The following is a 19360-nucleotide window of genomic DNA, read 5'->3' on the forward strand; positions in this document are numbered from 1 at the left end:
AGCTACAGTATATATTCCGATAGAAATTATTGCTAGAGTAGTGGTTCTCAAAGTGGTGTCCAGGGACCCCCAGGGGTCCTTGCAAAATGTGTTGATCTAGCATCAGAATCAGTTAAACCATTTTTGAAGGTACAAGAATACATCGGCTTTATAAATAGCAAATTCTTTCAGGATGCGTTGTGTTGTGAGCTTGTAGATCTGCTATTTTCAAAAAACCTTGAACAAATATGGATATTTCAACACGCTTACACCCCGTACGACGAATAGGATGATCTATTACTACACGCAGCAGAAGCGGCAGCGGCATTAGCAGTGGGCAGTCAGACTTATTTGCAGTCCCCCAGCAGCAAGCTGTCTGGGAATTAAACCACACTGACATTAAAAGTCAGATCATGATAAAAACTTTAAATGGTAGGTTTTAATGGTTGTACTACTTTATCAAAATAATAATATTAATAAGCTTAAACGATGAAATAGCTCAATAACAGCATTTTCCCAACCGGCCACTTGTCCAATTAAACTCTCTCTCTCTCTCTCTCTCTCTCTCTCATCGAGCTCTGGTCTGATGTCACACACACAATCTCCCTCCCTCTCTCTTCATCCCTCTCTCCTTCTCCCCTCTCTCCCTAATGGAGCTCTGGTCTGACTTCACAAACCGTAGACTTAACACACCTACGGTGATCTCCATATATGGGTGTTTGTCCATATTTGGGCATAATCTAGGACCCAGACAAGACAACCCCACAGACAACTTTTATGTTAGATATTTGCATGATTGGCTAGTATAGTATATGCGGTAAATCAGAGAGACAGGAGTATTGTAATTGGCTATAGTAACGATATATCAGCTATATAGATTTGGTGTTGAGGGACAAACAAACGTGTCTTAGGCAATATATGTACATGTTCAAGAGGTACGGTACCTAGCAAGTTTATTAACCACTTGAGCCCTTGCATCCATATTCTGGGTCAAACATTCGGACACACATAAGCTCACAATAATTGATCAATACTTCCCCACATTCTTTCCACACCAGCCTGTCTCTTAAAACACAATGGGCTCCATAAAATCCTTAAGACGTCCCCAGACGTCTTACCTGGTTGCCATGATTACCAGGTGCCAAATAGGGTTTTGGCACCAGGTGAGCAAAAACACTACATTTCCCATCAAGCTTAGCGGCCGATCCGACCGGGTACATTTCCTCATTCAGATCAGTGGCTCAGTGCTCCATTCTCTGCACTGTTTCAAACCCCCATAGCGCTCCATTGTAAACAGGAACCATGTTATTCCTGGCTCTGTCAGTGTCAGTCTAGGTCACGATGTAACTTCACCACGCTAAAGATCACATGTGTGCCCGTCATGCACGCTGATGTTCGTGAGCACAACGCACATGCACACGCGCCGGTAAGTCCAATGCATTTAAGTCCCTGACTCAACAGGGCGAAGCCAAAAGCCATATGCATACAGTACAGTATGTCTAACACAAGTTGTTTGGTACTGACTGTCTATTGATCTGAAATGTATGCCTCTTCCAGCCTTATTTCTTCCATCTTGGCTCTCTCTTCATAATGAGTTCATCTGGTTTGACAGTGTTAGGGTTCGACATGAGAGGAACTCGGAGGGCATGTGCTCCCAAGATGTTCTCTGCTCCACTGCCAGTAAATGGTACACAGAATAGCGTTTGGGCTCTAGAACACAGAATCCAGACCCTTTTTTTGGTCAGGTGTTTTGGAATACATACTGTATAGAATGATCTGCCGCAGGCTGTTCAGCAGCTGAAGTTTGACATAATCTTTTTGCATAACTAGGATCAGGTTTTATGAGTCTTACTTAATGTCAGACTCATTCAAACATACTGTATGACATTAAGTAGCAGATCATACGGGTATATTCAATTAAGTCAGTTTAGATGATTGCAGTACACTGATACAATGTCAGAAGCATGTCATGCACTGTTGACTTTGCATTGCAAATGTTATTCTATGTTATATGTAAATAGCTGAGGTTAATGAGCAGAAGTGGTCTAAGTGATGGCCTGCAGAATCCAGATTGAGCAGAATGTTTTCCTTTCCCCCCACAATTAAAGGATGATTTTTACTTATACGGTGTTGTGCACCAAATAGCAGCAGATCTCCTTATAGAACGTCTGTTTTCAGTGTGCGACAGCCAACTACTACCGACAGTATAACGCTTAATCCTTATTTATGTTGACTAGAAAAAAGCACCCTTCTAGGCTTTTGCCTCCTTCCTACCTGAAGGCATATCAAGAGCTGCTGTATTCCTGTTGCTCCTTATCTAACAGTTCATAGATACAGTAGTTCATTTTAATATGGGAGTACACATGTGGCTATGTGGGAGTGACGTCTTGGCAAAGACATAAAGTAACTCAGCAGTCGTCACGACACGTATACAGTCTCACACACGCACGCACGCACGCACGCACGCACGCACGCACGCACGCACACACACACACACACACACACACACACACACACACACACACACACACACACACACACACACACACACACACACACACACACACACACACACACAGAAAGTGGTGTTTTTCTACACAAGGCAGTGAGCGAGACTTATAGACCGTTTGTCAGCCTTCTGATTGGTCCCTGAGACTCCCTGACTGGCCAACCAGAAAAAAACATTCACTTTTTGCTATCGGGGGTGGAGTTTGTGCAGTGGAGAATGTTAAATGTGGCTTTCAAAACTGTCCGCAGTGCGCGACACGGCGATCGCCCGGTACGGCCACGATCTCGGCCGTGATCTCGCTCATCATAATGAATAAGCTTCAACAAACTAGTTCACATGGACCATATCAATGGTCTAAGAGTCACGATTGGGTACATATATTTTAAATGGGCAGAATTACGAAAAGCCAGCCTATTATGTGAGGTTAGGATTATAGTTCTGTCCTCTTCCTACCCAGGATGCAATGCGCGGTCTATTCTCTTTCTGATCCAGAGGATTAAACTAATTAAAACATTTATTTTCGGGGGGAAAACTACTGTTTTGCTATGTAATTACTGTACCTTTTTCTTCCCTTTTTATTAATATCACGTAGATGTGTTTTTTGTGGTACTTTATATAGCTGTAATGAGGCTATGAAGGGAAAACAAATCCCATCCACTACCACTATAAAAGAATCTGCAAAGAGGATTCTGTCCCACTGGGATTAAACAAATTAAAACATATATTTTCGGGTAAACCCCCTGTTTTGCAATGTAACTACTGTACCTTTGTCTTCCCTTTTTATTAATATCACCTAGATGTTTTTCCTTTGGTACTTTATATAGCTGTAATGAGGCTATGAAGGGGGAAAAAAATCCCATTCACTGCCACTATAAAAACAATCTGCCCAGGGTCAAATGTCCTATCATAGTAACAGGGCAGAATGGGGCGGGATTTGCAAAAGGGCTTATTGTGTCTGCGATAATTGTGTCTGCGATAATTGTGCCTAGCCCTAACCCATAAAGGGTAGCCCACCTGGAAGTCTACCTTTGTGTCCCCTTTTCTCCCCTGCTCTCTCTACCTCTGTTCTGTCTCGAAATCAACGAAATGATGGAGCAGGCACACACATACAAAAAAAGTAATATATATATTATTATTTTTTCACCTGTAAACGTGACGTGACAGTAAAGTTGATTCTGATTCTGAAGGACATTCCGTGACTGCTGGCATTACTCTGCTTTTGATGAGCACTTTAGAGTCGTGCACCCAGCAAGTTTGTTTTATTGTTTACAGACTTGTGCTTGCATTCTTTCTCGTTATTCTGTGTCCAAGAACGGTGCAACACACGCAACACATTGAAAAGATTACCTGTAGCATCTCACAAAGTGATAATGCCACATTTAATAACAAACTGTTCGAGAATTATGTCCAACGTCCATGTTTGTACAACATCAGATCGATTCATTGTCCACGAGTCATGTGTCAGAAAGTGACACAGAAAGTGACGCATGTGCATGGGTGGAGCCTGTGCAGTAGCTCCCAACGTATACTGTGATATGGTTTGTTTGTGCACGCATGTGCAAAATCTGGGGCAAAATCTAAATGTTAAACAAATATAGTATGCCGCTTAAAAGCATGAAAACTAGCCTGGTCAATGTGACAACGCATGACTTGTATTTATGCAACGTTTGGAGACAGACAATTGCACTACTAAGTGTGCCGTGAGAAGCACACGCGTTACCAATAGACCCAGCTTCTCCCCCTTGCAGTGGCCATCGCACAGAACTCCCACTGGCACAGACTTAAGATCACTTTAAGATGTAGCTCTTCCGAAACACTGCCCTGGACAAATAAAGAGGCCAGGTTCATAAAGTCACCCGTACATATGGATACATAAGGCTAGTGTTGGTAACGCGTTCGAAGGCGGGGGTTTTCTCAACCCAATGGGGATGGGGATGATCCAGTATGGACCAATTGCCAAAGACTCTTTGGCCATGTCCCCATCTCAGAAAACGACTGCACCGAGAGGGCTTTCAGACTGAATAATGGAGTGAAACTAAATGAAAGGCTGCGTGTCAGGCCAACTTAAACACTCAATTCTTAGTAAACTTGGCCTTTGGCTATGCATTTGGTTTGCTCTTTTTCCCCTCTACACCAAATCTCTTCTCCGAAAATAGCCTATCTACCAACTCACGTCACGCTGCAGCGTGTTGTGAGTTTCTAGATTGCTTATAGATTGTAGATTGGCTATTTTAAGCAAATATTACCCCCAGTATAGGGATAAAACAAGGTCCTATCACACAAAGATCTGGCCGCCACCCTGTAGTAACTCTGAGGACCGCCTAGGGGTCCCGGACCCACTGTTTAAGACCCATGGTGTAGAGTGTTTCTGGAGACCTCTCTATAGCCCTTCCATAACAAGGATAATGAGTCCATTGTTTTAATTATGCAGCTCCAGACAATAAAACGCATCATGCTAGACATCGTTTAATCTGCCGTGACAGACATCTGTAAATGGTAACATCCCGATGTTTTGGAGATTATGCATCATATTATGACACAGTCACTGTCATGATGTGAGACTGACCTGCAATTTCAAATGTTAAAATGGGTTGAGACATTTGCTTTAAGTTCATTCTCTGTACCTCAACATACTTAAAGTGTGTGTGTCAATATATAACTTCCGGATTGTGGATTTAGCTATATGTTTATTGCAATTTTCATATGAATAAAAGAGCGCAAAGATTATTTTTTCTTTTCATTTTTTTCTCCTTCCCCTGCCTAACAACTTTCCGCTTCACTGACAGACAGGCTGTAACAGTTAAGACACTGGCAGAAATGTCACCAGTCATGTCACCACCACTCCACAGGCCAAAATGAATCACTGCTAGTGGAAGGCAGGGACAGAACGCAGCGTAACTGAGGTAGTCGGTCTGAGGCTCTCTCACGCTTCACTCTCCACTTCAGAAGGGGCCTCTCTTGGTGTGGGATGTTATGGCTACAATCCCCTGTGTAGCTCTCACTCATGTTTCAAAAAAACGAAACCCCACTTCCCTTTACACACATACTGTACAGTGCATGCCACACAAACCCTCTGTGGCGACCCGCAGGGGTGTCGCACCAAATTCTGGGCCCTGGGTACTTCAACTTTTGAAAAATAGCAGATATACAAGCTCAATGCACGGCACCGAGTGCCGCGCTGCGAGCTTGTAGATCTGCTATTTTTGAAAAAACATGAACATTTGTGCAAGTCTTTGACTATTTCAAAATCCTTCTAAGGTTTTTTGAAAAACCTATGTCTCTATGTAAGTGGTGCTCAAACTTTTTCACGTGAAGGACCCCCCAAAATGATTTGGCCACAGACCCCCATCTAAAAATATTTATTTCCAGGGGATCCCCCAGAAGCAAAATTTGAGTTAATACATATATTTGCACACATTTTCACAACTTTTTGAAAATAGCAGATCTACAAGCTCGCAGCGTGGCTGTGAGCTTGTATACCTGCAATTTTTCAATAGCTAAAGTATAAAATAATTCCAGGCCCCTCCACCTTGGGCCCTAGTAACTCAGTCCCACTTTCCCTCCCTTTGTGACGCCCCTGCACACATACTGTACAGTGCATGCCACACAAACCCTCTGTTGTGACCCGTAGTGTTGTGGGACTAAAGCCTGGCCTTGTCTGTCCTGCAGCAGCACTATTTCTACTCTGGGAGGACTGGGGTATGTGAAGTGAAGGGCAACTTACAGTATGACTCCACCTGAAGCTCATTCAATTGGCATGCATTGGTTGCATGCATGTGTTTGGGTCCTCGTCGTCCCGAAAACCCACGGTGAAGTTATAGATACGTGGAATGGCTTATTGGTTGTGTTAAGCCACAAATCACTGGTTCTATTGTTTACTATACTGTATGAACAAAACATGGCTGATTAGATCCTGCCAGCATGTAGCCCACAAGCCACCTGCCTGAGAGAGCTGTGTCCTTTGCTGTATTTAGCCGGTAACCATTTCTGGAATCCTTTGAAGGGAAGGGATTTCTGAGGCGGATGTCTCTGAAAGGTGCTTGTTGCATTGCCCTAACGAGGGCCAACCCAGCTGACACTGGCCAGGGAAGGTCAAGGCAGTCACGGTTGCGGTTGACTTCTCATCTTATATTTATCCTCCTCTCACTGTGTCATGTGCACATTCTTAAGCGTCATTCCCACCGGGCACGTTAAAGATAACAATAACAATTATGTCGGCGTTCAAGTCAATTATGTCTGCGTTATCGTTGTGGTGTGGACCCTACCATCCACATGAGTTGAGAACGATTTCTTTAATTATATCTTTATCTTTATCATGCCTGGTTGGAATGGCACTTTACAGTACACCCAGCCATTGGAGTCACTGCCACATTCTCATCCCTATCCTTGCACACAGTGTAAAAGGTGACCTCAAAACGGTCCCGTTGTTAGAATGACTTAGTGATACTTAAAACAACATTAATTGATCAATATTTAACATTTTGCATTTGGGTGACAAGAATGGGAAATACCCCAGTGCTGAATGGGAAACAGATTAATAGTACAGTTGTGCTGCTGTTCTATAACTATTTTTTTGTACGCTGTGTATGCCTCTAGTCTGTGTTTATAGATGGTGAAAATGGATGTGTTGATGCTTGTATAATGTGTAATGACTTAATTTGTATAGCTGCGTAACCAAGTTAACAAATGAGTCAATACAAGATAGATAGATACCTTTATTATCCCAAGGGGGAAATTTAGTAATACATCGGAACGGTCTCATGAATACGCTTTATAAAGTTCCACAAGCACCATGTGAGAGGAACTATAGAAGAATACTCTGACCCTGTCCTTTTTCTATAACGTCATCCTTTTTTAAAAGGATCATCAGGTCATCACTTTTAAAAACAGTCACGCAAGGGTTTAGGGCAATGTGTAAACTACAGTACACACAACTTGTATCAGACTTCATCAATTGAAAAACACATTTCCCTTCACTTCCAAGCCATTCACTTTGATTCAGTTGAGAACAAAATGGTGCCATTGTTCTTGAAACAGGGCTTTTCTGTGTGGTATGAGATCAACCATATAATTATTTACCCCTGAGACCTCCTCCAAGTGGTAAAATAATTAAACCAACCAGATCTAGATCTTGAGTTGTCGCCACATCTCCAGATCAAATATTTCGTAGATGCTAATCCTTAAGTTCTCCTTTGCATCTCAATAGACATTCTTATCCGCACCAGCACATGGCTGTGGTCTTGGAAGAGAATATCTGTTGCAAATTATTTCCTACTGTAGACTCACTGTTATGAAATGACTTTATAGTGATTTGAGTCAAAACAAATCCTTACAAAAGACTGTGGGAAAAATCTTCGAGGATCTGTTTCCCCAAAGACTGGTACTAAATGCATTCAGATGTATTAAGTGTAAAATGTCAGTTTAAAGTTAGACCGTTCAACTGACTGTGACTTAGTGATTTAGGACAATATCCTTCTTAACCGTCCATCCTATTAAGAGAATTGTTAAAAGCAAAGTCATGTTTATTGGCTTATTCGAGGGATTTTGCTGACTTGAGCAATGTACTGTACTACACTGCACTCGGTTGCATTCAAAAATATCTGTTTACTTGATCTTATAATTAATTTGTCACGCCGCAAAACATTTTTGGCAGTCCAGTCTCCGTCAGTGTGTGAAGGCTAGATGGCCGAAAACGTTTCGTTACCGTGACAAATGAATTATTAAATGTATTAATAAACAGATCTTCCTGTCATTCCTTATTTCTTCACATAAATGTTTATAGCTTGTGGAACGACATGCTAAAAAATAACGTTTTCGCCTATTGTACCTAAATAAATGTTTCTACTATCAGATGTCATTGTACTGTCAGTAGACTAAACTTCCACGCACAGTAACTCTGTGAGGCAGGGGTCGTCCAATATGTTTGACCAGGAGCAATTCACACGCACTCACACATGCACAAACACTCACTAACCAGTAAGACTCCCTAATCGGGAGATAAGCGACCGTTGGTCGCTTATCTCCACAAATAGGCAAAAAAAAATGTCTTTCCAAAATCGTCCTGATGGTGGCGCTAGATGGGACAGATGCGTTTTGATTACATGACTGTAGAGATACTGTGCGATTTGCGTGATTTTAGGGCAAAAATTGTAGGAGCAGTGTCCAAAAATGTGTTTAAAAAATCGGCCTGAAGGTGGCGCTAAATGGGACAGATCCATGTTGATGAGATGAGTGTAGACGTACTGTGTACCGATTAGCGTGATTTTAGGGCAAAATCTGTAGGAGCAGTGTCCAAAAATGTGTTTGAAAAAATCGGCCTGATGGTGGCGCTATATGGGACAGATCCATGTTGATGACATGAGTGTAGACATACTGTGTAGCGATTTGCGTGATTTTAGGGCAAAAATTGTAGGAGCAGTGTCCAAAAATGTGTTTTAAAAAATCAGCCTGAAAGGTGGCGCTATATGGGACAGATCCATGTTGATGAGATGAGTGTAGACGTACTGTGTAGCGATTTGCGTGATTTTAGGGCAAAAATTGTAGGAGCAGTGTCCAAAAATGTGTTTTAAAAAATCGGCCTGAAGGTGGCGTTATATGGGACAGATCCAAGTTGATGACATGAGTGTAGACATACAGTGTACCGATTTGCGTGATTTTAGGGCAAAAATTGTAGGAGCAGTGTCCAAAAATGTGTTTTGCAAGAATCGGCCTCATGTTGGCGCTAGAAGAGGGCCATGTGAGAAATGAGGGGTGGGGTCTCCGCGCCGCCGAAGCGGACGAATAGGTACCGGCCCCGGCTCTCCCGGTCGCTCCTAGCCCGAGTTACGGCATTTTATGTGCGCTGCAGTGGAGGGGGTCCTCCACTGGGGGCGCCACCACTTTTGCATCCGTTCTGGAGCACCAGGTGTCGGTGGTCCCCGGGAATTCCCTGTGTGCAGCCCCGTTGGGGTGGTCATTTGGTCTTTTTTGCACATTTGGTCATTTTTTACACCTGGGGGTCCCCCAGGGACCTGGGGGTCCCTGGAGCTCCGGGGGTCCTTGGAGGTTGTAGTTTGGCAGGCAAGGAGTTTGTGTGGAAATTTTGGCATGGATCGGGCCAACGGTGGCGGAGACATGAGTAGGGGGAAAGTGTGACGTGTGACGAGTGACGTGACGGAGGGACAGGCGGACGGACTGACTGACGGACTGACAGCCGGTGGAGGTTTGGATAGTATAGAAGTAACTGCGACCTATGGTCGCAACAAAACCACACTCACACTCATGCTAACCATTTCACCACAATGGACATGATTGTACTGGTACCTCAGTTTCCCAAGTGCTCCATGCATTGTTCTTAGGAAGTTTGTACCAAAAATACGCCATTGAAAACAAGCCATTCTTAGGCTTTCTTGGAAAAAAATCTTTTTTAGTAGACTTTGTATTGTACTGTTCTTCCCTGTACCTGTCTCTGCAAACTGTTAATAAAGTAATCGATCAATATTGCAATTCTCATGAGTAAAAGTCAGGAATTCAAAATGTAATTAAATAAATTACCAAAAGTAGAAAGTAGTCATTATGCAGAATGTCCCATTTGACAAGTTTTAAATATGTATAGAAATGTTTAGAAAATAGCAGATTATGTGGTTAAATGAAAGTTAAGGTGTCTCCATGCCAAACAGACTACATCTAATAACCTCAAACTGCCAGTCTGTTGTAGTCTGGTGGAATTAGTTGGCAAACTTGGCATTTAAAAGTCAGAACATCGCATTCAGATGACACCTCGGTAGCCTGCAGCGCTGGTTTGGTAGTGTTGCCAGGTCTTCTCATTATAAGCGACTTTGGTCTTGTTTTTTTCCTTTGAAGTTTCTAGTTGTGGGTTGCATTTGTTTGGGCTTGTTTTCATAGACCTGGACGCTTGTTTCACTCACAGAATGTGACAGAGAGGGTTTTCCTCTCCCTGCGTGTTTTCTCTCACCAAAACAAAACACAGGACTAACTAGCTTTCCTTTGGAGTCGATTGGTATAGGAATTAAGAGTTGAGATTGAGAATATGGTATTTAGTTAGCTCTGGTCCATAGCGTTAGAGGAGTGTTCTGCCTAACGCAATGTTAATCTACCTCCGCACCTGCTTAGCAAAACCAGAAAACCCTCTCGTCTGGTCCGAAAATAGCAAAAACCGTAACGCTACTCACTAAACCAAGTTGAAAGCTTACTCTACTTAGTGGATGCCGTCTGGGTCCCCCACCACACGCTTAAAATACATTTCTAGGGCGAAATGAAAAATATTCCACCGGATGTACGCATGTCAAAAACGGGTGGCAAACGACAATTTACTGTAGCACAATGTGAATGCCCAGATGTCCTGATGCGAGTGCATTGTCTCTTTGGTGGGGGCTATGAGCTCAATTAAACATATGCCACTGATTATTTTCAGGAACTGTACTATCCCAAGCAGCAGAGTTATTCAAAGCATTGCTCAATGCAAATGCAGACCTGATTTATGAACTTGAGGAAGTGTCAGGTCATGTACTGACAGTACTGTATAGTATCCATCCCTGTATAGTCCATACAGTAGCACCTCCCTGAAAATATGGATTGTATTATTTAGTTTTACTTACTTCAGATTAAAGAAGGTGTATTTGTCCCTCACCCTTAGAAGTATTTGCAGGGGAATGTTGGGGCTAGCAATATACAGAAAAAAGAAGAAAAAAAAAGAGATATGATTCAATTAACCCATTCAGAACAGGTACACATTATTGAGTATTATTATTAAAAAATAGCAGATATTCAAGCTCACAGCGTAGCACCGAGTGCCACATTTCTGATGTGGTCCTCTCTTGTGTTGCCATTTGTAACATTCTTATGTAGACACCATCCAGAAGAGCCTTCTCTGCCTGTACTGTGAGAGCATCCATGTCCCGGACCAATTAGCAGCGCTGATTCTACTGTAGCCACGAACAGCCATCTCTTCAGGTCATCTCCCTGTTGCAGAAACATTCCTTGGATGCTAGATGGCTGTAACCCACATCTTGCGGTGGACCAACCACACTTTGCCATTTCTCTAAATTGTCTAGTCTAGTGTATATTACTTTCATAGATTGACAGATCAGCTGGTTTGCAGCGCTTTGGCTGCCTGCTCTGACTACTTCATTATGTTTATGTCAGTTTGGACAGGCATGGGACATCAATCAGGCAATATCACAGCCTGATTTGTGTTCCCAGTCCGGCCCTGTACAAACATAATTGCCACAAGGCATTTAACGATTTATCATAGCCTTTCCTCCATTGCCATTTTTTATACACACTCACAATAGCACAACATTGTCATCACATGCACCACACAGACACGACATTGGAAGGGGGTAGGGTAAAAAGTATAAACATAGCCCTAAATGTGCAAGAGATTTGACAAAAAAAGAAAAATAAGAATAAAAACCTGTGTGTGCTCTGTTTGCTCAGATTGAAGACTGTTGACCTGGCAGTTTAGTCATTGTTCAGGGCTTTTACAGCCTGAGGGGAAAAGCTGATATTGAGTACTGATTGTATCCATTGAATAGATGCTTGAGGATATATTTCAAAAATTGTTTATGTAAATATTGTGTTTTTAATACTCAAGACTTTTGATGTGGACTTAAAAGAGGGCTGTGGGACAAACATTTCAAAGGTATCATGTGAGTTTTTTCCCCCTGTATATTGAACAGTGCAGCATATTCAATTTTTCTAAGTTTTCAACTGTGTATCTTCTTTCCCTCAGTAGAGAAATATCTGTAAGCTCCTATGTGCCCATGCAACGCCCTCTTGATTTGCAGGTCCCCAAATAATCTCAACTGTATCCTATAAAGGCCTAGCACATGGACCCTCGAATCCACGTACTGTATGTGTTCATTATCTATATTAGAATATTTACTTAACACTAGTCCTGCTCAGAGTCGGTTTAGGCCAGTGCCACACCTAGAAACGTTGCTCTCAGGCTACTCAACACCATTCACTAGGCCTTTGCCATGGTGGTAGAATAACAATAATATAGAAAGAAACACAAACGATTTAGCTAGCACCAGTTACATGATGGGCCATTTGAAATAGAGTGTTTCTTCCATTATTTCATGTAGTCAAAGTCATTGCATGGAAATAAAATAATTGGTGATCTCTGAAACTTTCCCAAATCACAACATAATATGAATCCCAATTGAGTAGGGCTTAATTGGTTATACAGTAGGCTAATAGTTAATGCTGTGTTTTGTAGAACCATATAAAAATGTATTTATTTCTCTCCAGAGACTGAAAACGTCACCAGATTTCACTCTTATCGTGGACAAGTAAGTTACCTGCATGTAAAGTGTTGGTCGGTTCATCTAATAACTGCAGTAGAAATGATTACAACACAAAGTACCCTGATTTTAAAGTAGTCTTCAGAAGAGAAGACAGGCTTGTTTGTGTCTGGTGTGAATTACTTTGTTTTGAAAACATATCAGAACGTTGAGATGGGGGAGGAAAAAAAGTCCCTGGCTTTAAGATGCAGAATTTGAGGGTATAAACACAGTCTATGGTGTTTGATTTCTCTCACAAAAGATCTTTATATACAAAAAGCAAAGAAGAAAAAAAAAGTTTACAAAAAAATGCACTTAGAGATACACAATCACTATCGTGGAACACAGAATCACGCTAACGTAGAAACATATGCTGAGGTTTGAAAATATTCAAAAACGTTCTTTTTGGGACTAGCTTAGTAGTAGGGCAGTAGTGATAAATGAAAAGATGACATGATCGAATTTCTCTAAGATATTTGACATTCTAAATCAACGTCCATTAACTTTACTGTAGGTCTCTGTTTTAAAATCTACTTTGATTTCTTTGCAAACCTCTCGCTTCAAGAAGGATATAAATGGAGGTACGATCTTATTGTATGCAGTACCATGATCACGTATGCCTGTGACAGGCTTTTGAAAGAACACCATTATGGTATGGGCATCAATAAATTACTTCTAAATGGAATTTTACTGTCAGCGTCTGTGTGGAATTTAAAGAAACACTGAATTCAAATGTGAAAACACACATTTCCTCAGATAGTCATTACATGGCGTATAACATTTCAGCCCCGTGGAGGGAGGACTCCAGAGAAAGGCACGCGGTGCACCAATCACTAGAGATCTGTTCATGATCTGCATTGCAGAATTAGATTAGGCCCACAGAAGAATGAACTGATGTTCTGTTCCAGCATTTTATTGGATCATGTATAGGGTTTTGCAAGCAGACCACTGCACCCCTGTTTGGTTCCCATGCTCCTACGGTGGGTTCACACTGGAGCTCTGCGATGCAAACCTCCAAAGACAGCAGCTGTGGAGCAGGTTTTTGCCTTTTGTGGCTATTGAATGTTTGACATACGCTGTCGGTGAAACAGGCCCAAAATTTCTGTTGGTCTGAACTGTATTGGCAGCTTCTGGCGATGACACTGTATACAGATGACGTCATCCTGTTCGCACAGCGGCCACTCTGTTGACAGAAAAAGTAGGCCCATTTCCGACCCCCCCCCCCCCCCCCCCCTCCCCCCCTGTACACACACACACACACACACACACACACACACACACACACACACACACACACACACTCATTTGCTAGTGCAGCTTTTCCGGGGCACTCCTTGTTTACAGTGTCACGTCGGTTACTTGGGTTGTTTCTGGCACTGTTGAAATTGGGGGGGGGGGGGGGGTTAGCGGGGAAGGAGGCTGAGTTGGGGAGGGGTGGCAATACGGCTCAGCGGGCCTGTTAAGGCCTCACTGGGGCCCTCTGTGTCGCTGCGAGAGTTTTTTTTTTTTTTTTTTTTTGGGACAGAGGGCCCAGAGGAGGTAGAAGGGGAGATGTGGGACAGAATTCCTTGTTGACATCAATCTCCTGCCGTTGGGGGGCCCAAGGAAGCCGGAGAGGAGCAGAGGGGAGGTCGCCCTGTTGATGTAACACCTCAACAAAGCAGGTCTGTTTGGATGGCGGGGCCTAATGGACTGCGTCCACGACGGTCTCTTGTTATGGAAAACGCTCACTGGCTGCTTGAGACACTATCAATGGTACTTGGTGGAGGCAGAGGTGTGTGTGTGTGTGTGTGTGTGTGTGTGTGTGTGTGTGTGTGTGTGTGTGTGTGTGTGTGTGTGTGTGTGTGTGTGTGTGTGTGTGTGTGTGTGTGTGTGTGTGTGTGTGTGTGTGTGTGTGTGTGTGTGTGTGTGTGTGTGTGTGTGTGTGGGGGGGGGGGGGGGTACCAATATGGAATAGCTCAGTGGTTCCCAAAACTTTTTAGCTCGTGACCCAAAAAAGATTAGACGTTTGCCCGGGACCCAAGCTAGTGAAAACAGCAGATCTAGAGGCTCACAACGTGATGCTCTGTGCCGCGTTGTGAGCTTGTAGATGGGCTATTACTATTTTCACTACTTCTTAGACATTTTGTTTTCTAATTTATGGAATTTCTTAGTTTACGTTTTAATTATTTAAATTACATAGAAAAACTTTTTTATATTCATGAACATCTTAGCTTTTTTATGTTTTGAAATAATAATAATTAAAAAAACAAATGTAGGAAACCAAAAATTATGGGACGCATAAAAACGTGTCCGCGAACCCACAAATGGGTCCCGACCCAGTGCTTGGGAACAAGTGCTCAAGAGTGGACAGAGATAAATGGAGGAAGAGTGGGGGCGGGGCTTCAATATCTAACCTCGAAAACCGTGATGACGACTCCCCTTAGAAACACAGAAGTGATGAAACATTTTGGTCCCCAGTGACCGAAAAGGAAAAGTACGCCATACCCCCCATATCTCTCTCTCTCTCTCTCTCTCTCTCTCTCTCTCTCTCTCTCTCTCTCTCTCTCTCTCTCTCTCTCTCTCACCCACACCCTACAAGTCAATCCAGAACTCAACACTCCTTTTTACGCTTCAGTCCATTGTGAGGAAAACAATGCCTGGTATGAATTGAGGCACATCTGGTTTCAGTGTACCAAAGCTGAAACCGATGTTGCTTATGCATTGTGACAAAGTTACACCACACAGGCAAGCAAGCACTCGAAACACATCATACATTTTGTGGGACCTTCTTCGCGCTGCGCCAGCAAAATGTGTTTTATGATTCCCGGCCAAAGTGTTATGCAGATATTTCTTTCTTTTTTGTCTCTCTTTTTTTTTATCAGCATCGGACAATCAAGTAACACAGATGGAAAAAATGTTTCCCAAGCAGCAAAAGAATTATGTGAGATTTTAACCTTCACAGCCACCAAGCAAACACATCATCAATCATCAATTTTCAATGTTTTGATAGAAACGCACACATGCATGCGCACACATGTGCATGTGCACACACATGTGCATGTGCACACACATGCGCGTGCGCACACACACACACACACACACACGCACACACGCGCGCGCACACACACACACACACACACACACACACACACACACACACACACACACACACACACACACACACACACACACACACACACACACACACACACACAAACATACATGCACTTGCATACAAACTCAATAATGCACATTAATTGATGGGGGCATACTGTAGATTGTTTTGATTATCCCTCGGTTATTTCATCCGCCACCGATGCTGGAAAAGGCCCAGCAACCAAACTTCCCTCACAAAAGGGATTTTGTATTATTTTTACTCCCGGGCCGCTGTTGACCGCTGTTGACACGATCACGTGCCAAGCCCAGAACATCTCCTCATCTGTTGTCAGGGATTGAATAAACATGGCCATTTTGTGCAGCAGGTCTAATTGAAGAGTCTCAGAGCTTCTATAAACCACTGTGCTCTCGCACAACCTTTTTCTCACCATCAGTTTCCAGAGCACAAGTGACTGTAGTAGGTGTTACTCTATAAATGACCCTTATTATGCGTTCAGGGGGTTTCAAAACCAGTGATTGAAACAGCTGGTTCAGCTGTGGGCCTGGCTTTTTGTGGTCTCAGTGACTTTGCATTGTGCCTACAAAACCGTAAAATCCACAGTGTTGATTTAACCACACTGGCGTCCTTATTCTAGGCCTTTCATAATAGGCAAAATATTCAGCAAAAATAGGCAAAGATTTTGCCATCTTCGGCAAGGTGTTTTAGTGTATAGAGGAAAAAGGAGGGTGCCACGGATAGACCTCTGTGGGACCCCAATTGATGAAGTATATAGGATTTAAGTGGTTAACTCTGAAGTGTGAAAATGGACTTAATGGATTTCGTTTTTTTACAACAAGGGTTCATATTTTAGATAGTCATTCGAGAAAAGAAAAGATGAGTGTCTTCTTTCTATCATTTTAGTGATTTTACTGATTTTGATTTGCATGCATGTGCCCAGGTTGGGGCTTATTGTGTCTAAAAAGCCACTTGTACGCATGCCCCCAACCACTGAAATCAAAATACTAAAATCGCTAAAACAATAGAAAGCAGTGAATGAAAACATTTTAACACTCATCTTTCCTAATTACAATCTATGAACCCTTGTTGTAAAAAAATAAAGTTGTCCTTTAAAGGGATATTCACCCCCAAAATGACTTGTTTTCCCCTATCCCATGGAGAGTAATCGATAGGGGAAAAAAACTGTTTTGGGTGAACTATCCCTTTAACACTGGGAGGCTTTCCCTGTGAAGGTTGAAAACATATTATCTGCATGGATATCACTATCAGTGATGCCAGATGAGAGCTCTCAAGGCATTATCTGTTATAGCTGTATTCATTGTTTATCTACAGTACATTGCAAAATGACAGTTTAACCACTTACAGTAAACCCGATATACTTTTTCACATGTCAATAGCATTTAGATCTGCAATTGTCTCCGGGGGGTGCACAGTAAATCCTCTTGTTATTGTGGTGTTGACTTCAGGTCAGTGTACCTGCCAGGGTGGGGGGGCCTATCATCTCACAATCCAATATGACGAGGAATAGGATTGTTCTGAACATGTTTCCTCCAGATGAAAAGAGGTGGCAGGTGATTCCATGTGTTCTGGTGGAGGCATGTGGTTTCACTACCACACATAGGGCAGTACGAAGACCAACGACTAAATTGGGAGAAAAAGGGACAATTGATATGAACAAATACATTATTTGTCCATTTGTTCATTTGTTCTTTAATATGGGTCCATTTGGTTATTTGTTAATTGAACACTGCTGATTTTACTGTGTAAGAGGCCCATAAGGGTAAATGTTTTCAGTGTGGGTCTGAGAAAGACAGAGAGTGATGGACAGTGAGAAAGAGCAGTGCAGCTCCATGGAGCTTGGATCTGATGATTGGTGAAGTGAGACTGTGCATCTGCATTGAATGGATGAAGTCACTGTTGGCTGCCTGCCTCTGGCTTTGAGCTTTTGGATTTTCACATTTACAGTACATACATTTTATTTTCTGTTAATCAGATGGCATCATGTATTCTTGAATACATCCCTAAAAGCTTGTGAACTTGTTAATCAGCTATTTTTTCTATTTCTATTGTCTTATGACAAAGTATATAAGGCTTAAGCAGTTATCACATCAGAACTGAATCTTGGGCAGTAGGCAAGACGAGATAATTTAGGGTTTCGACTTGATTGTTTTCTTTTGTTCAGATATATATTCTGATAGCAATCATTGCTACAGGGTTTTTGTTCAGTAACATGGTTCTCCCTATCTCTCCAGCTTATTTAGTAAACAGAAAATGCATTTTCTGGTCGGGATAATAACGTTATCCAATTAGAACTCATACAGGATATAGGATTAACACGTGGAATTGGAAATGATAATACAGAAATAAGCAGACAAAATTGAAACTAGAACACATATAGAACACTTTATGATTGAAGGAAATTGGCAACCCACCTGAAAATCTATCTTCTGTTTATTAAAGAGATGGAGTGAGACAGGAAGACCCTTGTTATTGAAGAAACACTCTATATAGCAATGATTACTATCAGAACATAAGAGTTTTAACCAAAATTACTTACACTGCCTTTAAATAGCCAACAACAGCAGCAATAATCAAAATAGCTGTATGCCCTATAGTTCTATGTAAAGCGAGACTGTGCGCAGCTGTTACCCACGTCAGTGATGAGGGGAAAACAAGTGTAAATGCCTCTCTTAAGATAATCTTGCCTTTACAGAATATACATGTCTATCTTTGTTTTTCAGTGAAGTTTGTGTCAAAGAATTCAGATTCAATCAGGATGTTGAGTAAACGTCGGAGACACTTGAGTATTGGTGAGTTAGAAGTTTATTACATGAAGTCATCGGAGAAGTAACTTTAACACAGGTCAGTGGTCAAGTAGTTCTCTGCCAAAAGCAAAGATCAGAACATGGTTATACACATGCATGAGAGGAAGCTTTTTTTCTTAGTCACAAGCTGTTCTCTAAACAATAATACACTATACGCTCAGCATGAGAAGTGGAATTAGGCTCTGGCGTCTTGGCCCTGACCGGCCCACCACAACCAGTTGGAACTGAACGAGGCAGCGACGCGTTGTGGGCTTTAATCAGCTGTTATATGTTTGGGTGGGACTCCTGGACCACAGTAGCCTGTGATTGGGCTACTAGGCCGGTATTTAGATGATAGACATACCAGTGGGCCAATCACTTGATGCCTCTCTGCTCTGTGGGCCGCCCAGACCAAATATTACCCTAACTATCCTAAAATGGGGGAAAAGATAATTTGGTTATGCCCAGTATGCCAGATACCCAGTCCACCCCTGGCCAAGACTGAATGACATCCTCACGTCAATGATTGTCACAAGACTGCATAGAAAACTGCATTTAGACACAGACACGCAATACAAACACTACAGGTCCTACACCTGAATTAGGCTACAGTATTACACCTACTGTAACATGAAACATGATTATTGGCTAATCCTAAAGAAAATATGATCTATAATAAGCCTCT

General features: G+C 42.3%; 1 protein-coding gene across 1 annotated transcript in view; it reads left to right on the forward strand.

Annotated features, from left to right (window-relative positions):
• Nucleotides 1-19360, forward strand: part of LOC308296133 (ADP-ribosylation factor-like protein 15) — a gene marked incomplete at both ends in the record, with an annotated part of 197173 nt that overhangs the window by 107518 nt on the left and 70295 nt on the right. The window lies entirely within an intron of this gene.

Source organism: Nannobrachium achirus (assembly GCF_963921795.1).
Source record: "Nannobrachium achirus genome assembly, chromosome: 12".
In the NCBI taxonomy this organism is placed as follows: Eukaryota; Metazoa; Chordata; class Actinopteri; order Myctophiformes; family Myctophidae; genus Nannobrachium; species Nannobrachium achirus.